We start from the raw sequence: 19,099 nt of genomic DNA on the forward strand, positions 1-19,099 counted from the left end.
AAAAATGTACAATGTATACATAATGTATACATTCAGTCCATGCAAGAGCAGGATCTCCCAGCTCAGGCCTTAAACCACAGGGCGGTTCAACAAAAAAGTACAATAACCATAAAATAAAAGTGCATCTTGTTAATTTGTTCGATTTTTTTACGTTTAACATACTCTTATGTTTATTCATTTCCACTTTTGAGATTAATAAAATCTATTTATCTCCGCTTTTATGCTATTCGTTTTCACTGTACCGCTCGATATGACACAAAATTGTTTTACATTGATACAAATGGGAATACTTAGGCTGTGAAATTAGCTTTAAACCATGCTTGGCTCACAAGATAATGTTGATACTGAATCTTGGGCAACACGCTGTTCAACATGAAAGTATGGTATTACATGACCCATTTAATTAAGAATGGTGGCTCTGATAATGATGGTGATCATCATCATCGACTTATCATTACCATTATTATAGCTTATTATCATACACTATTTATTTAGGTGAGGTCATTAAAAAACTTTTCTAGTGGGCAACAGTTGGGATTATAAAGTTGGAATGAAGTAAGTAGCCTCATTTAATAGAGGATTTTATCAGAGTGAGAGAATGACGGCCCAAAACCACTGATTCTGACCACTTGTCTGATCCCTAACCGCTCCCAATCTGATTCCTAACCACTCCCAAAATGATTCCCAACCACTCCCAATCTTATTCCTAACCACTCCCAATATGATTCTCAACCACTCCCGATCTGATTCCCAAAAACTCTGAATGCCAGCCATGCTCACTCTGTTTCTTCACCCCACCCAGTCTCATTCCCAAACACCCCCAATCTGAATCCCAGACCCTCCCAGTTTGAATCCTAGCCTCTCCCAGTTTGAATCCCAACCATTCTCAGTATGATTCCTATCCACCCCTAGTCTGATTCCCAAACACTCCCAGTTTGAATCCTAACCACTCCTAGTCTGATTCCCACCCACCCCCAATCTGAATCCCAACCACTCCCAGATTTGATTCGTAATCACTCTGCGTCTGATTCCCAACCACTCCCAATCAGATTTCTAACCACCTCACGGTGGGAGTAATGGCATTATAAAAACCGCAATGCTGAATTGTGATGTAGCCTCACTTAAAGGTTTGATTTATAATTATTGCTCACTTATGCAAAATGGAAAGTCTGAATTTCATGCTAAATTGACATCATTAATGACTTAATCACTAAGCCGATAAAACATTACTGGTGGAAATAATACCCACGAGAGCGTCACGGTGCCATCCATAATGAAACGGCGCTGTATGCAATGGGGGAAACAGCTACGTCCTCAGAAAATCTGCTAATGGAAGGTGTTTACTGGTTTAATGACTCATAATGGATTTATGAACATATGGAAATAGCACAGAATGCATCCGCCCCCCCCCCCCCCCCCCCCCCCAGCAGACAGCCTTCCCAGTTTCTCTCTTGCCTTATTGGAAGTATCTGAACACCAAGCTGTTGGAATGATTGACTCTTTACCACACAGAACAAGCGATAGGATCACATCGCCCCCCTGCATTCTTATCCAATAGCAAAATTAGCACCTCTCATTTACATTGCAGTGAGTGGTACAATCTACACCACACCGTGGTGATGGTGGGAAATGTGTCTTTGGCAGAGGCAAAAAAAGAAGAATGTAGTCAAATTCCTTGAGTTGAAATCAGTTTTAGATGGTCTGTTTGAACCAAACCTAACTTCCCTGGGACTGCAGGTTCTAAATTGGGGTTGTGTTTACAGTGCACTCATCCACCAGTGAATTTCTGTGGGTGTCGATGTCTTCCCGTTGTGTCATGGACCCTTTCTCCAGATGGTCCAGATTTATTATGGAGCTTTACAGTAACTGCTTTCTTCCTGAGTAAAACTACACTCCTCTAAGTACAGTGCACAGCATATGCTGAAACAATGTGTGTGTGTGTGCGTGTGCGTGTGTGGGTGTGTTTGTGTGTGTGGGTGAGCATGTGTGAGTGTGTGTGTGTGTGTGTGTGTGTGAGTGAGTGTGTGTGTGAGTGAGTGTGTGTGTGTGAGAGCGGCTGTGTGAGTGTGTGTGTGTGTGTGTGTGTGAGAGCGGCTGTGTGAGTGTGTGTGTGTGTGTGAGTGTGAGTGTGTGTGTGCGTGTGCTTAACACCGCAGCACAGCAGTGGACACTGGCTCACTGATGACTGCATAAATAAAACAATCAGGCGACACTTCAGCAGTGGTTTGCTGTTTGCTGCTGAACAACATTACCTGCTGTTAATATGATTTATTGGCTCATTAATTCTTCAGAGAGGATATTGACAGGAACACGGCTGTTTTCCTCTACAGCAGTGCGCCACACACTGACGCAAGAGGCTGGAGTTTCCTATTCCCAGTCCTGCTTCAGAAAAACCTCTCAGAGGCAAACAGAGATCAAGAGATAAGGGAACAAGGGTGTCTGTACTCGCCAGTCAAAAGGCATAAGCAACCTGTCATAGCAAAGTTTCACAGTTTCTTTCTGTTGGGCAGGTTGTTGAACAACTGCATGCATTTTCAATATGTATCATCGATATGTGCCCGTTTTGCATTATTAGTGTGCAACAACTTTTGTTAAAGTATAATTTCTGGCAAAATCTTAAATAATGTATTATTTCTGTTGACAAACAATGCTGCTGTTTTGCAGGTTGACATTGCTGTTTAAACTTTAACAAATCTCGTGTGTAAATTATTTGATACACAGATTTTAAATTTTATGTTTTTCCCATGGCGCGCAGGACTGCCTGCTGCCGTTGGCTATGCGTGGCAAATTGTGGTCACTCACTCACTCGCTCATGGACGACCTGAGAGGGACATTTGGTGGGACGCATGTGCAGGTGGTGATTCGTTTAGTAGGACGCATGCGCAGGTGCATCGCCCAAAATCAACAATTTGAACGGCACAAGATTTTTAAGAGACATCGCCTAACATTACTTTAGCATGTTAACATATTAGCGTTTTGCCTACTTTAGTTAACCTACTTAGCGCGTACCACCGATACAGATGTATGGACACACGGAGGACAACAAATAACGTTACAGAGGTGAGGACATGCCATAGCCAGCTAGCTATATAGTTAGCCAAGTTTTACTCATGACACTTTGTACAGGCAGGGGTGTAGCGCAAAATTCCGGGCCCTATACATAAGCAGTCTCTGTGGGCCCCCTTCCTCTCTTGATCCATGTCTCTCACGCATAATTCCAGGCTTTTCGAGGGCCCTCCCCCCATTCGGGCCCTGGGTAGTCAGTCCCAATTTTTCCCCCACTACGACGCCCCTGTGTACAGGTGCACCATGGGTCTGGATGGTTTGGTGCTTGTTATTTTAGTGTAATATATGGGCAGATATTTTAAAAATATCAGTTGATTCTGGAATATATAGACAGAAAGTTTTTAACTTGAAACCTAAATATTTAACAATCATATGCACATGGAAATAAATGTGTACCTCACTAGCTGTCAGTCCTGATATGAAGATTAATTTTGTTTTTGTTTTTTTTTTACAATTACATTCCACAAGTTAAAAAACAAGAATGACTGTCATACTTGTAGTGCAGATAATTGAAATAAATGTATAAATAAAAACAACATCCATCCAGAAACGGCCCATCACAGCATTTATCATTAATAAAGTTTATGACTGCAAACTGATGTTCAGCTCCAGGCTAATGACTTCCTCAGAAATTTGAGAACAGAGTGATTTTTTTTTTTATCAATGTCATGGTCCAAATTCATTTTTAATTGGAAAGCAAAGTGAAATGTAATTGACCTTTACACCGTCCTATATTATCATATTTCTGTGATAATGACCAAAATCAAATGAAATTGCTCTGTGGCAATCCCCATTGTAAAAGAGGAATGTGTAAATTGATTGATGGTCTTGGGCAGGGAACAAATCAGAGGTGAAAGCCAGCCTCTCTGTCTCTGGATGCAGAGGGGAAAAGACGGTGGAGGTTTTAATCGCGATTAATATGCGATTGCCCTGAAATACAGTTGTCCTGTAAGCAGCCTTTTTTCTATCATTACTCTTCATTAATGACAATGCTGGAGACTACCTGCGTATCTGAGCATTTTTGGCCGGACCGCAACAGCGGGGCCAGCCCTACAAACGCGAATGTCTGTGACTGAGTGACTGAGTGACTGAGTGATGAAGTTACACCATTGGTCGGCCGAGCTATGAAGTTACACCATTGGTCGGCTGGATCAAGTGTGTTAGGTCCAGCCATATACTAGGTTTTAACCTGGTCTTGTTTCTTTTATACTGATTTGACTTTTTTTTTTTTTTTTTTTTTTGCCAAACACAAGGTTTGGCTGCCATGGAAGTTTGAATGACAGAGTTCACGCCGTAACTCCTCGGTGTGACCCATGTCCCGCACAGAAACCGTTCTGGCTATGCCACGGGGTCATACTAAGAGTGACGATGACAGTGGTGCTGGGGTCTCTGAGGTGTCCCCTCTCTCTCAGACACGTATTTGACTTTCTCCACAAAATGTCAGTCGGATTTAAACTTTGCAATGCTAAATAGGTTAAATGAAAACTAAAATGGAAAACTATCGGCCATTTTTCTTTATTTATTTCTTTTGCTTTTTTTTTTTTTGCTTTTTTTTTGCTTTTTTGGAGAGCGGATCTAAGTGCTCTTCAAGGGTACCCTCTCTGGTTTTCTGGAAATACAAACAGTATTTAAAGGGAAATGTTCTATGGTTTATATCTCTGTACTCTCCATCAGTCAAGATGATATGGCTTGTTCAATTTCAAGTGCATTCTTTCGTATGATCATTCACTCCAAGTTCAGTGCGTGGAACCTCTAAGTGCACTCAGCTGTGCATCCTGGGAATTTTATGGACTCCTTGAACATTGCTCACGCTGCATGAGTGTTGCCTCTGAATCCTTATTGCAAATGAATAATTGCTTTTCATCAGCAACCGATAATGTGTAAGGAAGGTCCATAGCACTTAACATTGTGCATGGGTAGTCATTTCCTGTAATCTGATTGATTGATAGATAGATAGATAGATAGATAGATCATTTTAATTTAAAAATGTTTATGTGCCCATGAAATTTGCGTATCATAGACCTTGTTCACCAAAGATCTGTGTTGGGGAAGCCGAATGTGATGCGAATTCCAGACAGTGAGTGAAATGGGTTTCATTTGATTGAATCGAGAGCAATTTTAAGACGAAGTGTGATTAAAAATACAGAACAGCTCCCAGTGGTCACAGAGCAGAAATGGGTCAGTCTTCGCCAGGATGTTTTCAGCTGTACGACATTACTCGGGCAACCTCACCGAGATTAGACGCTATCCTCTTCACCCGGGTACACCGGACACGCAGGAAATGAAAGTGCCTGCTCTGGAGGTATAACCAGGTGTGGGCTCTGAGTAATAAGGTTAGACTCTCTCTCTCTCTCGCGCATAAACACACGTGTCCCCGCTGTCGCGCGGAATGAAATTTGTGTTCATCCGCCTGACCTTATTATGAGGCTGCCACGCTACATGAAAGACGGGGACAAAAGCGGAGGAGAGGAGAGAAACACCTCGCAGCGCGATACAATAAATACGGGAGAAAATAAATAGCGCTCTTATCTGATTTCTTTACCGAGACAGTTTAAGTAAAGCGAAGCAATAATGTTCTACGGACTCTTCGGTTCTTCGCTTGGAGGGGGAAAAAAACTACTGAGTAATCATTTTCTGGCTCACAAAGTGTTTCCCATTGATCTATTTGTGCGCTATTCTTTTTGTTGTTCTTATTGGCTCAGAAATGAATTTCACAGCCGCGGTCTCCAGTCTGTATTTCACGGCTTTGGAATTACAGAGATGCCATCTATCGCGGGGCGCCATAAATGTCCCCAGCGCGGACGAGAACGGCGCATGAAAGTAAAATATTTAAGAGAGTAAACATAGAGACAATCAATAACGGACTGAGGTATATTTGCATTTTTATATTTTGTAGAAATGAGCTGCGCGTTTGTCATATTTATTTGCTGGAATGTGACGTTCAGGGGAAGGTGTCATTTTTCATTAGCCCCTACAGAACGCCGCCTCCAGATAACATGCATTTTTATGGGCCAGTTTTCCTTGTTGCATAATTACACAGCCAATGCAGGTAAAATACCTTGTTCAAGGCAAATAATGTAGTGTTTTCGCCTCAGTGGAGAAGTTGATTTACCGTTACACAAAAACAGATGCTAGTCCATGGAGTTTACAAAAACAGTACAAAAAAAGAACAAGCCGCGGATCACTTGGGTTGAAAAATGTTTGTGGAACCAAACGAAGTGCAGTACTTAGTAACTGAGCTTCAGATTAAAATCTTCAAACTTCTGGGTTCTGCGAACCTTGTTGCCTAACTGTTGTTTTCTGCTGTTAACTAAGTGGAATCCCAGTCTGTTATTCAGAGACATGGTGCTCATGCTGCTACAAAACCATGGAGACACAAAATGTCAAGAGGCAATCTTAAAATTTTCATTATGTTTATCTTCTATCTTGAGTAGCACTTTGAGACTTCTTTGTCATATCAAAATGGCTGCCCTTTGCTAATTTTTCATTAGATTATTTGGCGGGGACAGCAAGAAGAGCTTGCAGGACAGTGCATGATAATAGGAAGTGCTCGGGGTCACCGAGTGGGAGGGGTCAATGAGTAGGAGGAGTAATATAGAGTGGGAGGGGTCATTGAGTGGGAGGAGTAACATAGAGTGGGAGGGGTAAATAAATGGGAGGAGTAACATAGAGTGGGAGGGGTCTCTGAGTGGGAGGAGTAACATAGAGTGGGAGGGGTCACTGAGTGGGAAGAGTAACATAGAGTGGGAGGGGTAAATAAATGGGAGGAGTAATATCGAGTGGGAGGGGTCTCTGAGTGGGAGGAGTAACATAGAGTGGGAGGGGTCACTGAGTGGGAAGAGTAACATAGAGTGGGAGGGGTCACTGAGTGAGAGGAGTAACATAGAGTGGGAGGGGTAAATAAATGGGAGGAGTAACATAGAATGGGAGGGGTCAATTAGTGGGGGGAGTGACATAGAGTGGGAGGGGTCATCCAGTGGGAGGAGTCATTGAGTGGGAGGAGTAACATTGAGTGGGAGGCGTCATCGAGTGGGAGGAGTAACATAGAGTGGGAGGGGTCAATGATTGAGAGGGGTAGAGGCAGCGTTTGGGAGTGGGAGGGGTCACAGGGAAACAGCTACCAGTGTCCCAGACAGGGTTGGGCAGTATTCTAAATACCTGAACTGGAACTATGTGTTCACTTCTGTTTTTATACGGTTTATACCTCTTTACCACCAGCAAAGCAGCCCACATCTACACCATTTTGACTGCAGCTTATCAATTTACCTCAGATTTTGTGTATTTGTGCCCCGCCCTGTTCTCGGAGCGAAATGGCGGTAATCCAAGGGCGCGTTGCAGGAACGCCGCGGGGTTTCGTTGCCTGGCACCCACGGCCCCTTCACCGGGGCCTCGGGACCCTCAGGACAAGCGCTTAGAGCCGCCGCTTTACCTAATCCCCTCCCCACCGCTAATCCCCTCACCCCCCCTGCCTTCCGCCTCACTCCGCCCCCCATCGCCACTGGCAACCGCATCACCTGACTGACTTCATCAACTTCCCTGGCTTTATCAGAGCGGACATGTTGGCAATAAACCTACCTGTCAGACGGTGGATTGGGCCTTCTTCCCTAAACAACTATAAATCACAGACATTTAGCAGACACTCCAAAGCGACTTACATAGCATCCATTTATACAGCTGGATAATTACGGAAGCAATGCTGGTTAAGTACCTTGCTCGAGGCCACAAGGCCTTTGGGTCACAAGACTCGTTGCATACTCATTATACTGCACTGCCGTCTGTATATTCTCCTTAGTGTTCCTAAACCCCCCCCCCCCCCCCCCCCCCCCGCAAGGTTGCATAAGGTCACAAGGTCAAAATGGCAGCCAAGCGTGTGGCTGGTCATCTGTGGATTGGGCTGGAGTCGTAAGTCCCATGGTAATTAATCAGGGGGCCAGTTTGCACACGCTCAGTCACCAAAATGGCTATGCAGATCAGGAACTAGCTGATTGGCCGGCTCGCACATGGCTATGCAGATCAGAGACTAGCTGATTTGCCGGCTCGCACATGGCTATGCAGATCAGGGACTAGCTGATTGACCGGCTCGCACACGTTCAGTCACTTCCATGGATATGCAGATCAGAGATTGGCTCACTGTCTCTGTGGAGCGCAGCCAGATCTCACAGCTCGGGGCAGCAGAGATGGAGGAGCTGGAGCGCTCGGCCGCTCGGCGCTGTCTGCCAGGCCCGTTTTCACACCCCGTGAGCACAGCGAGCAGGAGAGAGGGGATCCTGCCCCGCGCTAACTCTCTGAGCATCTCCACTGTGCGTGGCGTGTTTTCAGCTTATCGCACTGTCTGGACAACTACACGGCGCTGTGAATGGGTATGAGACTGTGAATGTGATTGGGACTGAGGCTGTGAATGAGGATGTGACTGAATGGGGATGTGACTGTGAATGGGTATGTGACTGTGATTTGTGATTGGGACTGAGACTGTGAATGGGAATGTGACTGAATGGGGGATGTGACTATGAATGGGAATGTGACTGTGAATGGGACTGTGACTGTGAATGGGGATGTGACTTGGAATGTGATTGGGACTGAGACTGTGAATGAGGATGTGACTGAATGGGGATGTGACTGTGAATGGGTATGTGACTGAATGGGTATGAGACTGTGAATGTGATTGGGACTGAGACTGTGAATGGGAATGTGACTGAATGGGGGATGTGACTGAGTGGGGATGTGACTGAGTGGGGATGTGCCTGTGAATGGGTATGTGACTGAATGGGGATGTGACAGTGTGAATGGGAACATGAATGGAAATGGCAATGTGACTGATTCTATTCACAGCACAATATGTTCTCTCACAGAAAAATAACATTTAATTAAACTGGGACAGAACTGAATGAGCTAATTAGTAGATTACTAGGGCAGACAGACAGCAAATGAAGCAGGGCACAAAAGCTGGGAATGAAGAAGGGATTTTAAAAAATTAGATTGGGTTATGTCTGCTCATTACAGTTGGCTATATCTGATCATTAGAATGGGTTATGTGTGCTCATTAGAATGGGTAATGTGTGCTCATTAGAATGGGTTATGTGTGCTCATTAGACTGGGTTATGTGTGCTCATTAGAATGGGTTCTGAGTGCTCATTAGAATGGGTTATGTGTGCTCATTAGACTGGGTTATGTGTCCTCATTAGAATGGGTTATGTGTGCTCATTAGAATGGGTTATGTGTGCTCATTAGAATGGGTAATGTGTGCTCATTAGAATGGGTTATGTGTGCTCATTAGACTGGGTTATGTGTGCTCATTAGAATGGGTTATGTGTGCTCATTAGACTGGGTTATGTGTGCTCATTAGAATGGGTTATGTGTGCTCATTAGAATGGGTTATGTGTGCTCATTAGAATGGGTTATGTGTGCTTATTAGAATGGGTTATGTGTGCTCATTAGAATGGGTTATGTGTCCTCATTAGAATGGGTTATGTGTGCTCATTAGAATGGGTTATGTGTGCTCATTAGAATGGGTTATGTGTGCTCATTAGAATGGGTTATGTGTGCTCATTAGAATAGGTTATGTGTGCTCATTAGAACGGGTTCTGAGTGCTCATTAGAATGGGTTATGTGTGCTCATTAGAATGGGTTATGTGTCCTCATTAGAATGGGTTATGCGTGCTCATTAGAATGGGTAATGTGTGCTCATTAGAATGGGTTATGTGTGCTCATTAGACTGGGTTATGTGTGCTCATTAGAATGGGTTCTGAGTGCTCATTAGAATGGGTTATGTGTGCTCATTAGAATGGGTTATGTGTGCTCATTAGAATAGGTTATGTGTGCTCATTAGAATGGGTTATTTGAGCTTATTAGACTGGGTTATGTGTGCTCATTGTGGAGGATCTCATTGTGGATGATGTAGTGTGTTTTACCAGGCCAGGGCTCAGAGGCATGTCCCCCCCTCTCCTCGGAGGGGTAATCTAATGCCCCCTCTGTGACGTCACCGGGCCACGCTGAGCACACGTTCCCCGAGCCAGGAATCAGCGCGTTAGCGGAGCGCCGCGGATCAGTGCACACGGCCCACCGCACGCGGCGCCCGGATCACGGATCACGGCGCAGCGGCGGGGAGCGGAGCGGGGAGCGGCCCCTGGGGGAACAGCGAGGCGCCCCCCCCCGCGCGCGGACGGACTCAACCGCCGCCATCTGGAGACTCCCCAGCAGCCCGACACGGGCCGGGCCCCGCGAGGCTCCCTCCCTACCTCAACGTCCCCGAAATCACCAACGCCGGGGGCGAGCAGAGCCCCGCTCGCTACCACAGAGGAGCCTGTTCATTCCACTACCCAGCATGCTCTGCCTTTAAATTCCACAGACGGTTTCCAGCGATATCTCCAGAAAACAAAATGGCCCTTTTTTCAGAAAAATAAGAAGTGGCATCTGTCAAGCGTCAGTGGCAGCGGCGAAGTGGCTCGCGTTTAGGCTGCGTCGGCGGGAGCCGCTGCAGGGGCGGGATTTCGCCCGCTAATGTGAGAGACGCGTTTCCGTCGGCGGCTTTCTGAGGCCGCGGGGCCTCCGACTGACGCCGTCGCCGCGGCGATGCCCGCCACGCCGTATCGCGGGGGGAAATCTTGCGTCCGCCTTCGAGCGGATCGGATACCGTCACGCCGCGGAGTCCGCTAATCCGCCGCTCGTCCGTTCGCCACTCCGCCGCGCGCTCCCCGACCGCCGTGCCCACGCCCCCCCCCTCCCCAAAACGCCGTGGCCCGATGGCATTTGCCGTCTTTCGTGCCTTCCTGAAAGGAAATGGCTCCGCGCGGCGCTCGAAGGAGAGATAGCGCTATTACGCGAATGAGTCGCGCAGCCGGCCCCCATCAGAGAAGCCGCCAACGGGCTATCGGCGGCCGCGGGGTGGCGGGGGGGGGGCGTCATCGATCGGCGGAACACCTCTTCTGAGGACCCAGCGTTCCTGCGCCTCGCCGTCCGCTCGATAGGTAAAAGGTCTTTAATCTCAAGAACCTCTGTTCCTCTCCCTCACCCGGCGGCGGCGAAATGTCAGTCTTTGGAGCGAGCCGCGGGGAGCCACCGGGTAACGACCGGGCCCTCCCGAGGACTTTCGATTCCGATCGATCGCGCCCCTCGCCGCCGCCGCAATAGCCCGACACGTACGACAACGGCCGCTTCCCAAAAACGCGCCCCCCTGTCTGGAGGGGCTCGTCTGAAGCCCACTGAAGGAGCGCCTTCGTTTCACGCACGGGCAACATCGGCCGAACGCTGCCACGTTTAGCACCGTATGGGATAGCGAACGACGCAGAAAAGATGAAGCAAACTGCTTCTTTGTCATAAATGTGAAATTCAGCTTGAAGCTGTATCTTTATTTTCATCCTCATAATTTTATTTATTTATTTATTTATTTATTTATTTATTTATTTATTTATTTATTTATTTATTTATTTATTTATTTATTCATTCATTCATTTGCACTCTGTTGTGGTATTTTCTCTTATTTAATTAATATTTTATTTGAGCTGTTCTGGTATTTTGTTTCAGATCTCACAGTGGATATCTGATTCAGAATTAATTCCATTCCGTCGCACAATCCCAGTCTTTTTTTCTTTTTCTTTTTTACACTTTTTCACTTTCTTTTTTTTTTACACTCAAAAAAATTCTGTGAAAATTTCTGCATAAGAACAACAGCCTAAATTCCAAATTAGACTAATTTTACTGTGAGAAAAAAGTTATTTGATAGTCCCAAAGGCCATGCACTTATCAACTGCTGCAGAAGTTGTATCCTCCTTTAATTCAGTCAAAATTGAATTAAGAAAAAGTACAGACTGCATAAAAAAGTTGTGCTTTCCAAGCAGTCCTGCCCTGTACTCACTCATTGTTCACTGGCTAGAGACTTCATATTGTACGCAAACATTCTGTCCAGAACCAAATGTCCTGTTCCACTCAGCTGCAGTCTTTCACAGATTTAATGGTTCCAGGTGAGTTATCCACGGGGAACAATAGCAGGCGAACACCGTTCAGTTCGAATGAGACACCAATGAGACACACCCTATTAGCGTTATAAGAGTCGGAGTCCCTGGGCTAGCTGAGCAGTAACCAGCAAGGAGCGTGGCGCAGCAGCCATATGCGTCTGTCCCAATGCTGACAACCCAGAGCCGGCTTTCCCTAACTGCGGATGCTGTTTGCAAAGGATGATTTTAAGCAGAGAGGACACGCCTGGAGCTCTCGAGGGACGGCAGACGGACTCCGTGGAGAGAGAGAGAGAGAGAGAGAGAGAGAGAGAGAGAGCTCCGGCTCCGGCTTCGGCTTCGTCTGGCCAGCCCAGGAAGGAAATTTCCCCCCTCGATGCCAATCTCCTCTCTGACAGGTCTGGCTGCGATAAGATGTAATTTGTGTCCTTGTCGCTCGCCGGGACCCGACTTCATTTTGAAGGAGCAGATTTACCGTGCCTCGGCCGGATTGGAAAAGAAGGTGTGGGAGAATCGCCGTGGTTACTTCTCCCGGTGAAAAACTTCCCTGCACAGGGATGGGGGAAATAAAGACTGATTGATTGATTGATTGATTTATTGATTGATTGAGTGACTCATTTGAAACCAGTCTTAAATCTGCAGAATTGGTAAAGAAAATTGATTCAACTGTATGTCCATCTGTCCATCCATTATCTATACCCGCTTATCCTGAGCAGGGTCGCGGGGGGTGCTGGAGCCTATCCCAGCGTGCATTGGGCGAGAGGCAGGAATACACTCTGGCCAGACCGCCAATCTATCGCAGGGCTCAACTGTATGTGTACCAGGCATAATAAACACTTTTTTTTTTGGGGGGGGGGGGGGGGCTGTTTATAAAAATGGTTGCAATTCTAACATGGTTCACCTGATATGGATATAAATACCCACAAATTAAAGCTGACAGTCTGCACTTTTAACTGCATAGTCATTGTTTCATTTCATATCCAAAATGCTGGAGTACAGAGCCAAAACAAGAAAACATGTATAATTTTGTAATAAATAATTATGACCTGCACTGTCTCAAGCCCTGCCTTGAGTAAGATGTGTTATGGCTTGTATTCGGCTGTGTAGCTCATTTACTTTCACAGCCGAAGCGCACCGAAAGGTGCCGCTTATAGCCATCTTACCAAGTTGTGTGTTTTCATAAATTATGAGGTAAAATATGGGCCATGAAAATGAGGCCATATTGACAGATTTATTCTGTTTCAGGCATTGGCTTTTTATGAGGTGATGCCGCACGAGGGGGATTTGCTGGCGGACAGCACCAGCCACGGCAGGCCCACCAGTGTATTTCGAAACAAGTTATAAATACATTCAGCGAGGAGCTTTGTCTGTCATTCAGGTCGAGAGAAGAGGAAAAACATCTCGCGCTTCTGCCAATGGGTAATTGATTTGGCTGGAACATATCTGCTGTACGTACCCAAGTAGTTAATTAACTTAAGTTTTAATTTCCTTCCACGAACTGCCGTCGAGTTTCGCTGCCAGGATCGCACTCCTCCGCCGAGTCTCCTGGACAGCAGACGAAGTTCAAAAAAAAAAGCTGAGAGAAGAAATTCCCTGAAAGCCTTACTCATGAGCTGCTCTTTAAACAAACGCAGGTAGCCGCGTGCTTTCGCCCGGGCCAGCCGAGGTGTCGGATCTTAATTGGATCGTGAGTCATCAGAAGCCATTCCGCCGTTCCTCTTCAGATAGTGCGCCGAGCCTCGCCCTCCGGATAAAAACCTGTTGAGGTAACGCTTTGCAGAATATTGTCGGATCTAATTCCCGCGGGGTGGAACGACTTTGCGGGGGAGAAATGCGAGGAAGTTGCCGCTTTATTTCTGTCGTTTGTGACTGTGAGAACTTGGATTAAAAGCAGAAGTCATATCTTGCAGGGACTCTCAGTTGGCAGGAAAAGCAGTCGCACGCCTAAGCAGACTGTTAGTCATTAATCCCCAAACAGCTCCTGTGAAGGAGATCTCCAGGCTTCACAGCCAGCCTCCACAGATTACGCTGTCCTCATGCACATTCAGAACTAATCAGCTACGACCTGCTGAGATTTCACTGACTCTGTGCAGGCACTTTCTACAAGGCTTCTCTTGAGCACTGAACATATCAGTTCTATGGTTAGGGGACTCACATTTCGTTAAATATAGTTTAAAATACACGCCCATTCCTATGGGACACCTTATGATTTTTGATGGACTCTGACAAACAGAACTCATTGAGAGGGAGATGTATTTCATGCTAATGCTTTACTATTTCAAATTCCAGTGGGAAATCCCTACTGAAGGAGTCATATTCGGGTTTGTGTGCACTCTCTATCTTGTGAAAGCTCATTCAGTCCAGATAATAATAATAATAATATTAATAATAATAATAATAATAATCATCATCATCATCATCATCATCATCATCATCATCATCTTTATAAAGAGCCTGTGATAATATGAAACAAGTCACACAAAGTGTTTCGCAGTGAAGTAGAATAAGACATAAATAAATAAGGGTAAAATGCATATAAAATGTAATTATTGAATGAAAAAGAAAGCAAATAAAGAGGGTAAAATCAAAAATGCCTCTTGCCTGGGTCAGCTACTGAAATATTGTATTTGGACACAAATATAGTGACTACCTTGCCATCTACTGGTACAAAATTGCAATGTCAAGTTTTCTTTTTTTTATCAGAAAATAAAGCATGGAATCTCATTTTTTTAGAGCAAAATGTGTGTAATATTGGATCAGTGTAGCGAGGGGGGGAAAGACGAAGACGAAGGAACAAGGCAGCCCGTGTCTTATCCTTCATTTTGTGAACCGTTCCTCTCTGTCCCTGAAAGAGGCTCGCCAAACTGGAAACGGGCTTAGTGCCGTTGAACCCTGTGCGAGGAGACGTTCCTTTTCCATGACAAACAGCCAGACGACCGACTCTGAACACGTCTGGGGAGTCGTTTCACCTTCCGGCGAATAAAATATAAATTGGCTGTCCTTGGCCGTGCTCCACATGGGCTGATATTCTGAACAGTTTCATCTAGAGGTCAGAGAATAGGTGTGGTCATATATGCAAATGTGGTTTTACTTTTTCATCGCTCCAAATGTGTTTTTCTAGACAGAGTGAGAGAGAAAAGGGCGAGACTAACAGTAATCAACGTGAAAAATGATTTTAATGTTTCTCAAACAGGATTGACTGGCTCAGGCCAAAGTTATTCTAACTATTAGTCGGGGAAAAATGGGATTTCCTGACACCTGAAATCCCGCATGGTTCGGCTTCACCTCGAGCGGGAGCAGATGTCTGCGCGCCGAGCCGAGCCGTATTCACGCTTTCAGTCCAAACACCTTTCAGCTGGAGATGTAAATACATCAGGGCCCGGCATCGCGATATCACAAAACATGTCCTTTCATCAATTCATCTTCTGTCCTGGCAGAATTAATGAGCGCACCGGTCAGCTTGAACAGCACTTGATAAATCACCCCAGTTTGATTGCTTCTGAGAATTTCTAGCAACAGCAACTACAGTCAAAATCTAACACTGCTTTTAATGCATACTAAACGAAGCATTTCTCACATCAGATTAGAATATCAGACAAAAACACAAAGCATTGTGTAGAGAAACCACGTTTTAAAAGTGAAGACTATATCTATTTCAGAATATTTCAGTCAAACCAAAAAGAACTTTACGTACATGGTTTTTTATTTCCAAGTCCATTATGTAGACATTGTTGATATGAACTGTGTGTGGTTACACATTTTATATTTGTGAACTGTGTAGAGCTGAAAATGTATAATTGGAACCCATGAACTGAGGAAATGAGCTTTTTTATGGCTCTACCCTTGCTTAAGATGCACCATTTCAAATGAAGCTCATTGTGTTGCGGTACATGGAATAAAAAAAATTGTATAGCTGAAAATGCTGGAGCATTTCTATATACAGGGTTTTCCTTTTTTGGGTGGGAGAAGGGCAGATATGAAAGGTGCATCATGGTCCTGATATTGTGGTGATGTTTCTTTACATGATCAAAAAAAAGATTTTAAACTGTTCATCAAAAACTAGTAGCATTTGACTAGCAGGTTGACATCTTTCCCTATACTTACAGTTATTTTTCACTATTTTTCTTGAAATGGCATAAAAAGACTCTATGCGAGAAAGTTTCTATGCGAGAGAAGACCCAATCCAGTTGAGGCAAATACGCATTATATTTGGCATACTTCTATTTCACCTGCTCTTTCTAACATATTCAAACATTTACATAGCGAAAATTCTGCAGAGTCAAACCTTTCCAGATATCGGTGTTTTCAGCGAAATTCCTTTTGTACACACACCTAAAGGGCTAAAAAAAGAGCACAATCCATTCGTGTTTAAAATAGTCAAATATTTAACCATATTCCCTGGCATTTCTTCAAGAACATGCCCGCAGTGAGTCACTGGCCTCTATTTCAGGCAGTTTCCATAACAAATATCATCTACATCACAAGGATGTTCGAAAGAGACATGCAATCTTGTGTAAACTCATAAGTTCCGTCATTATTCCCTCACTGCTATTGCTACAGTGCTGTTTCTTCTTACATCGTTTTTTTTCGGTTTGTTGAATTGTATGCGATCCATTTTGAGCCCTTCCAGGGACAAGCATTGGAAATTAGCGCGGGCAAGAAACGTCACGGTACAGTGACTCGGGTAATTGTTTCATGCAGTGCATCTTTGTCAATATGCGTCCGCAGCTACGAAACGCTAAACGGCTAAGTGCTGTGGCATAGTGCTGGAGGTGCTCACCGTCAAGGGTGAATGGAGCAGACAGAATGGAGATGGCTTACCACAGTTCATTTTACTTTTTTCATAAGAATACTAATTCCTACAATGCAACAAAAAAGCACTGTTTCTAAAAGAAAAATATTCCTGCAGGAGCAATAAGAAAAATGTTTTGTTTTTTTTTGTAACCCATGCACAATATTGGGTATGATGTACATATTTTCCAAAACTAGCCTCCTTCTCCTCAGGCCCCAAGAACAGGCTCTTACATCGACCCTTAACAGCTGTGATGACTGGTAATTAGCCAGAGCTACAGTACTACACTGGCTGTGAGTGGGCCGGTGCTGTCCCTGGTCCTGCAGCTCTCCTGTGAGTGGGGCCAGCTCTGTCCCTGGTCCTGAAGCTCTCCTGTGAGTGGGCCGGTGCTGTCCCTGGTCCTGCAGCTCTCCTGTGAGTGGGGCCAGCTCTGTCCCTGGTCCTGAAGCTCTCCTGTGAGTGGGGCCGGTGCTGTCCCTGGTCCTGCAGCTCTTCTGTGAGTGGGGCCTGTGCTGTCCCTGGTCCTGCAGCTCTCCTGTGAGTGGGGCCAGCTCTGTCCCTGGTCCTGCAGCTCTCCTGTGAGTGGGGCCAGCTCTGTCCCTGGTCCTGCGGCTCTCCTGTGAGTGGGGTCAGCGCTGTCCCTGGTCCTGCAGCTCTCCTGTGAGCAGGACTGGCACTCTGATAAGTTAAATATATTATTCTGCATCAAATGAATACAATAATTTGTAGGGGGTTCCCCGGTGTCCTGGCCAAATCCCAGATCTGGCTCTCGCAAACTTGCCACTAAAAATCATCCCGACTTAATTGGCTAAATAAATGTTCTCTCCCTCTCCACCTTCGCTAATGTGTGGTGAGCGTTCTGGTGCAAATTGGCTGCCGTGCATCACCAAGGTGGGTGCTACATATTGGTGGTGGGTGAGGTGAGTTTCCCTTCACTGTAAAGCACTTTGAGCATTTGGAAAAGTGCTATATAAATGTCATTATTATTATTAATAATAATAATAATAATAATAATAATAATAATAATAGTACACAACAGCATGTCTTCTGAAAAAAATACACACACACACACACACACACACACATATGTGGATTTTTGTAGGTCAAATGTGTTTAGAAACACATTTTTAGTAGAAGGTTTACCCATATGAATCCAGCACAGCCAAACCTATTTATAACCTGACTTGGCAACAGTAAGAGCAACCAGCACAGTATGGCTCCAAAGAAGTCTATTTGGAACTAACTCACAATACAGTCCATGCCCCAGAAAATGCATGATCCATATAACTTACATCACAACGATGTTACTTGCACTTGGCTCATGACATTTCTCTTAAGAGTGCTGTATCAAATTAAATTTGGCTGATTGATACAGTCTGAAATGAAGTGGTTGATTCTGTCTGACTGTATTGTGGGTAATCATGTGTCCCATTGCTGTGATGACCTCTATTGATTTGGTACGGTGCGCATTAGTAACAAAAATTGTCTAACTGAAAAATAACTGTGATATCCACACTAGTCCCCATAAGTAACAGTTTGATATCCACACTGGTCCCCATAACTAACAGTGTAATAGCTGTGCTGGTCCCCATGAGTAACAGTGTGATATCTGTGATAGTCCCCATAAGTAACAGTGTGATATCTGTACTGGTCCCCATAAGTAACAGTGTGATATCTGCGATAGTCCCCATAAGTACCAGTGTGATATCTGTACTGGTCCCTATAAGTAACAGTGTGATATCTGCGGTAGTCCCCATAAGTAACAGTGTAATATCTGCATTTGTCCCCAACAGTGTGATATCAGTACTGGTCCCCATAAGTAACAGTGTGATATCTGTGATAGTCCCCATAAGTAACAGTCTGGTATCTGTACTGGTCCCTATAAGTAACAGTGTGATATCTGCGGTAGTCCCCATAAGTAACAGTGTAATATCTGCATTGGTCCCCATAAGTAACAGTGTGATATCAGTACTGGTCCCCATGAGTAACAGTGTGATATCTGCGATAGTCCCCATAAGTACCAGTGTGATATCTGTACTGGTCCCTATAAGTAACAGTGTGATATCTGCGGTAGTCCCCATAAGTAACAGTGTAATATCTGCATTGGTCCCCATAAGTAACAGTGTGATATCAGTACTGGTCCCCATGAGTAACAGTGTGATATCTGCGATAGTCCCCATAAGTAACAGTCTGATATCTGTACTGGTCCCTATAGGTAACAGTGTCATATCTGCGGTAGTCCCCATAAGTAACAGTGTAATATCTGCATTGGTCCCCATAGGTAACAGTGTGA

This window comes from Anguilla anguilla, chromosome 13 (genome assembly GCF_013347855.1).
Source record: "Anguilla anguilla isolate fAngAng1 chromosome 13, fAngAng1.pri, whole genome shotgun sequence".
Taxonomy (NCBI): Eukaryota; Metazoa; Chordata; class Actinopteri; order Anguilliformes; family Anguillidae; genus Anguilla; species Anguilla anguilla.